At 47.9% G+C, this 6,678-nt stretch overlaps 1 protein-coding gene across 1 annotated transcript in view; it reads left to right on the top strand.

The window, feature by feature from the left end:
- Positions 1 to 1,652: 1,652 nt before the first annotated feature.
- LOXL2 (lysyl oxidase like 2) overlaps positions 1,653 to 6,678 on the top strand; it is a 79,233-nt gene continuing 74,207 nt past the window's right edge. The window contains exon 1 of the mRNA XM_031065332.1: positions 1,653 to 1,763. The gene's annotated coding sequence lies outside the window, so the exon portion shown is untranslated. The remainder of the gene's footprint in view (positions 1,764 to 6,678) is intronic.

The following is a 6,678-nucleotide window of genomic DNA, read 5'->3' as shown; positions in this document are numbered from 1 at the left end:
TTCCCTGAGAATTCCTGGTGCAGGGAAAGGACCTGAGAGCTCATCCCACCACACCCCCTTCCCCTATCCCAGGCTGCTCCAAATCCCCGAGATCCCAAATCCCTGAGATCCCACATCCCAGATATCCCACATCCCAGAGATCCCATAGCCCAGAGACCCCTCATTCCAAAGATCCCACATCCCAGAGATTCCACATCCCAGAGTCATAAATCCCAAGGATCCCAAATCCCAGAGATCCCATAGGCTAGAGATCCCACAGCCCAAAGCTCCCTAATTCCAAAGGTCCCATATCCCAAGGATCCCGAATCCCAGAGATCCCAAATTCCAGGCATCCCAAATTCCAAAGGTCCCACACCCCACAGATCCCACATCCCATGGATCCCACATCCCAAGGATCTTTTTTCTCTGGAAGTGACTTGGGCACTTCCAGGGATGGAGCTGCCCCAGCTCCTCTGGGAATTCCATCCCAGCCCCTCCTCACCCTCCCAGGGAGGAATTTTTTTCCCAAAATCCCATTGATTTCCTTTAATGCTGGTGCCCAATCCAGTGCAAATTCCCTTCCCAATTCCCATGGGAATTGCTTCTGGAGCAGCTGGAATTGGATCAAACTCAGCTTTTCCAGAGGATGGAGTTGGGCCCTGAAGCTGGAATTACCTGGAGCGGATAAATCATGGGAGGGATGGAAAAGCTGGGGAAAGGGAGAAGGCTCCTGATGGGAATGTGTCTGGAATTGGGCATTAAAGCTGGGATTTCTAACCCTGATGAATGGAATTGAGTTGGAATTGCTGTGCAGGAGGATCCCAGAGAAAAATCCACGGACAGCAGCCGTGTGCTAGGATCCCATCCCTGGATCCCATCTCTGAATCCCATCCCAGATCCCATTCTCAGATCCCATCCCCAGATCCCATCCCTGAATCCCATCCCAGATCCCATTCTCAGATCCCATCCCCAGATCCCATCCCTGAATCCCATTCCCAGATCCCATCCCCAAATCCCATCCCCAGATCCCATCCCTGGATCCCATCCCTGGATCCCATCTCTGAATCCCATCCCCAAATCCCATCCCTGGATCCCATCCCCAGATCCCATCCCTGGATCCCATCCCTGGATCCCATCCCCAGATCCCATCCCTGGATCCCATCCCTGGATCCCATCCCAGATCCCATTCCTGAATCCCATCCCTGAATCCCATCCCCAAATCCCATCCCCAGATCCCATCCCCAGATCCCATCCCTGAATCCCATCCCAGATCCCATCCCCAAATCTCATCCCCAAATCCCATCCCCAGATCCCATCCCCAGATCCCATCCCTGAATCCCATCCCCAGATCCCATCCCTGGATCCCATCCCCAGATCCCATCCCCAGATCCCATCCCTGGATCCCATTCCCAGATCCCACCTCTCAGGGACTGAATCACCTCAGAGCCCTTAAACATTAAAATTTCACCGCGGGGGCCGGGATAACTCCCAGGATTTATTCTCTGGGGACACCCGGATCCCAAACCCACGTTCCTCATCCTTTTTTATTTATTTATTTCTTGATTGATTTGCTGTTTTTTGGGAAGCGCGGCCGCCGCCCCGCTCGGGCCCGGCCGGGAGGAGCGCTGAGCTCACGGCCCGGGGAGGGGTTTGCGAACGAGCCCAGTGAAATTGCCCGCCGCACATTTCCCTGCCTGCGGGAGGATTTCACCGCGCTCAGCCCCGCAGCAAAACCTGGCTGGGGCTGGGCTGAGCTGCCCCCAGCACGGGCACCGCCGATTCAGGTAAATTCGGGGCTGCGAGCCGGGTTTGGGCTTTTATTGCCGCAAAAAAAAAAATTCATTAATTTCAACATTTCCAAACCTCTCTTTCTTCGCGGCTGAAAGTTTCATTTCCCTTCTTCCCTCCGAATGTGTTTTTCTCTCTCTCGCATCGTGGTAAGAGACTGGAGGGGGAAAAATGTGATGTTTCTCCTAATTCTAAGCTCATTCTCCTAAACTAATTCTCCTAATTCCGAGTTTTGGGGCGATTCTTCACCCCGCATTTGGCCGGGCTGCGATGCCGAAGAGTTTCGGTGTCACTTTAAAGAAGTCCTGGCCGAGCTGGAGATTTTATCCCTTTTTTGCTCCCAGCCATTCCCGACTGGAATAAAAGACGAGTTGAACTTTGGGCAATGCCTGAGCTGGGATTTTGGTAAAATATCCCGAATTTCGAGCAGAAACCCCGGTTGGTGCCATCGGGGGGGATTTGGGGTTCTCCTCTCTGGATAATTCCCGTTTTTTCACAGGGAAAACTCAGGGGCAGATGTTTGGCAGAAGGTGCCAAATATGTCCTGAATTAAGGATTTTGTTTTTCCTGCTGTCACTGCTGGGGATCCCCTGAGCCTCCCAGCAGCTCCTTGGAAACTGCTTTATCCTGGTGATTTTTAGGATTACTTGGGGATATCCACCTGGAAAACTGCCCCGGAGAAACGCGGGATGTTCAACCCGAGCCGGGCTGAGCTCACCAATAATTGGGATCAATATTTCCTTCCCCATGAGTTTTTTGTTGTTAATCAAACAGCTGTGGATAAAAGATCTAAGCCCAGATAATTTAGAATATTAGAGAGGAAGATCCAAGTTTGGATATCTGGGAGTGCAGCAGGAAAGGAATTCATCATTCCCACAATCATCCCATAAAGGTGACAGCGCGGTGCTTCCAATTTTTCCTGGCAAAAAGCCCGAAAATCAGGGATTTAGGGCTCCTCCTTGCCAGTTTTCTCTGCATTGAGCCACCCACCGTGGTGGAATTTCCTCAGCTGGGGAGTGGGGAGCAGTTAAAATCAAATTAAATGAAATAAAAGCGTGAATTGCTGGGATATCCGAGTGCTCAGGGAGGAATCACCTCGGAGCGATGCTGGGGGCTCCGGGAGGGAATTCCGATGATCCCGGCCCCCAGGGCAGGAGGAGCTTGGGAAACATCCCCGAAAACGCGTTTTTAAAGGAAATTTAATCCTTAAATCGGGCGGTGCTGGGCTCAGAATTCCTCTCCGGTCCAAGCCAGCAGAGCTTTGGGGGTGCAGAAATGAGAATTTTAGGGGGAAAAGCTCGAGGGAAGTTTCAGCAGCTCGGAAAAGCCGCGGGGGTTGCAGAGTTGGGTGATGGAGCCCAGGACGAGGGTCCTGGGGGGGATTTAATGGGAAATCTGGAATTTCACTCCTCTCACAGGCTGAGACCCCAAAATGGACCCAGCAATGAGCTCTGGGGTTTTATATCCATTATTTGACTCTTTACTGTCCCTGTGCTCTGTTCTGCTTCCCTTTCTGCTAAGGAAATGATATTAATTATTTATTTATATTCATTAATGAATTAATTTATATTCATTGATTAATTAATCCATATTCATTAATTAATATAATTTCTATTCATTTTCGCCTTTTATCCCTTCCCCTCCTGGGCACTTCCAGAGCATTCCTGGTGTGGTTTCAAACCAGAGCTCCCAGTTTGGGGCACTGGGACGATCCCCGCATTTTGCCAGGGTTGGGATTAAATGCACGAGATATTAATTCTTGTTTGGACTTGGACGTTTATTAGTTCTTATTTATATTACATTTCCTTAGATGTTTATTAGTTCTTATTTATATTATACTTATTTAGATGTTTATTTGGTTCTTATTTATACTATGCTTCCTTAGATGTTTATTTGGTTCTTATTTATATTTCAGTCTCACCAACTGTGAGTTTTACAGCATTTCACTCTAACAAACTAAAAAATGGAGCCCAATCTCTCTCTCCAAGGCCTGTTATGGATTAATTGTCTAATTAAGAAATGACACTGAAGTTATTTTTATTTTTAATTTAATAACCGACCACTTGTGGCCTGTAGTGTGGACTTTTTAAATCTATTTACACAATACCACTTAAACTCATGAAGGAAGTGAAGAAGGACCAGCCTCTGCCCTAAAACCTCTATCTTGCTTCATATTTATATTTATATCTAAAATAGAATGTATGACTATATTCTAAAACCTTAAACGCTGAGTTTCCCCCCTGTGATGTCACACGCCTCTATCCAAACTCCACTCCCACAATCCCAGTTCTGTCATTCCAGTTTGGAAGATTTCCCCACAGCCTCAGGTCAAATGCGGAGCTCTCCTGGGGGTCAGTGTTCGACAGACAGACAGACAGACAGACAGAGCCCTTTTTGGACACCCCCAGGGCCCTTTTTTGGACGCTCTCTTGGCCTTTTTTTGACTCTTTCAGGGCCCTCTTTTGACACTCTAAGGGCCCTTTTTTGACACTTTCTGAGCCATTTTTTGCCACCTCTCAGGGCCTTTTTTTGACACCCTCAGGGCCTTTATTTTGCAACTCTCAGGGCCCTTTTTGGACCCTCTCAGGGCCCTTTTCTGCCGCTTTCAGTGCCTTTTTTTGACACCTTCTGAGCCCTTTTTTTTTTTTTATGCTTTCTGAGCCCTTTTTTGCTCAGAAAGTGTCAGGGCTTTGCCTTCAGGGCTTTTTTTTGACACTTTCAGGGCCCTTTTTTGGACACCTTCAGGGCCCTTTTTTTTTGCCACTTTCTGAGCCCTTTTTTGGACATTTCCAGGGCCCTTTTTTGACACTTCCAGGGCCCTTTTTTGCCACTTTCTGAGCCCTTTTTTGGCACCTTCAGGGCTCTTTTTTTGACACCTTTTGGACACTTTCCAGGCCCTTTTTGGACACCCTCAGAGCCCTTTTCTGACACCTTCAGGGCCCTTTGTTGACACCCTGAGCCCTTTTTATTTTGACGCTTTCTGAGCCCTTTTTTGCCACCTTCAGGGCTTTTTTTGGCACTTTCCGGGCCCTTTTTGTACCCTCTCTGAGCCCTTTTTTGCCACCTTCAGAGCCCTTTTTTTGACGCTTCCAAGCCCTTTTTGGACACCCTCAGGACACTTTTTGGACAGTTCCAGGGCTGGTTTTTGACACCTCTCTGGGCCCTTTTTTGACAGTTCCAGGGCCCTTTTTTGCCACCCTTAGGGCCCTTTTTTGACGACTTCAGGGCTCTTTTTGCCACTTTCAGGGCCCTTTTTTTTTACACCCTCAGGGCCCTTTTTGGACACTTTCTGAGCCCTTTTTTGGACATCTTCAGGGTCCTTTTTTGACACCTCTCAGGGCCCTTTTTTGGCACTTTTCTGAGCCCTTTTTGGACACCCTCAGGGCCCTTTTAGGACTCTTCCAGGGCTATTTTTTGATGCTCTCAGGGCCCTTTTTGGACAATTTCTGAGCCCTTTTTTGACCACCTTCAGGGCCCTTTTCTGACACTTCCAGGGCCCTTTTTTTGGCACCTTCAGAGCCCTTTTTTGACACTTCCAAGCCCTTTTTGGACACCCTCAGGACCCTTTTTGGACACTCCAGGGCCCTTTTTTACCACTTTCTGAGCCCTTTTTGGACACCTCTCTGGGCCCTTTTTGGACAGTTCCAGGGCCCTTTTTTGCCACCCTTAGGGCCCTTTTTTGACGACTTCAGGGCTCTTTTTGCCACTTTCAGGGCCCTTTTTTTTACACCCTCAGGGCCCTTTTTGGACACTTTCTGAGCCCTTTTTTGGACATCTTCAGGGTCCTTTTCTGAGCCATTTTTGGACACACTCTAAGACATTTTTGATGCCTTCAGGGCTATTTTTTGACACCTCTCAGGGCCCTTTTTTGCCACTTTCAGGGTCCTTTTTGGACTCTTCCAGGGCCCTTTTTTGATGCTCTCAGGGCCCTTTTTGGACCCTTTCTGAGCCCTTTTTGGACACCTTCATGGCCCTTTTTTAAAGTCTTTTTTTTGCCACTTTCTGTCCCACATTTCCCATTCCCACCTGCGCAAACGCCCTGAGAGGAGGAAAAGTTCCACTCCTAATCCAGGATGGAAATTTGTTATTCCAAGGGGGATTTCCCAGCAATAACAACAGCCTGGTTTGGAGCCTGGCTGTCCCCTGCTGGATTAGGGAGATTAATTAAAACAGCATCACCCAGAGGGCGAGCAGTGATCCCCTCCTCCTTGGAGGATTCCAGATCCGCCTGGAAATCCTCTCCATGGAAATTTGGGCTGAGCTCTGCTCCTTCAGCTCGCTCAGGATCCCTCTCTGGGGTCAATTTTTCCCTTCAGATGAATTTTTGGTGTTTAAGTGGTTTCTGCTGTGTGGAGATAAAAAACATAAAGAGTAAAAGACCAGGAGGGCTTAGAACATGACAGAGATCTTGGTTTAGAAATCTGGGAATGCAGCAGGACAAGAATCTATATCAGGAGAAATTTATCTCTGTCAGGAGAAATTTATTGCTATAAAAAGATATTTGTCTTCATATTTATTTGTATAAAGATGTATTTATAAGGATATATTTATAAGAATATTTATAAGGATATATTTATGAGGATATTTATAAGGATATATTTATGAGGATATATTGACATTTATAAAGATAAATGCCCTAAAATTTGTGGGAACAGGGGAATTTTTCCAGGGAGCAACCCCCAGATCCATGGCCAGACCTTTCCTGAAGGGGCAGCTCCCAAATCCAGGCTGTGGCCTCTTCCCAGATCTCCTCCAATTCCCATTCAGTTTACATTTTTGCCCCTCACTGCATCCCAGGAGGCACAAAAAGCTCTCCTGGGAAGAGAGGGATGTGTGGAGCATCTTCTGCCCACGGCACAGCTGGATCCAGCTGTTCCACCTGCAGGTCCCTGATTTCCTGCTCTCCTCCCT

Source organism: Geospiza fortis, unplaced genomic scaffold (assembly GCF_000277835.1).
Source record: "Geospiza fortis unplaced genomic scaffold, GeoFor_1.0 scaffold393, whole genome shotgun sequence".
NCBI lineage: Eukaryota > Metazoa > Chordata > Aves > Passeriformes > Thraupidae > Geospiza > Geospiza fortis.
Note: the sequence above shows the minus strand (reverse complement) of the source record. Positions and strands in the feature narration are given on the sequence as shown.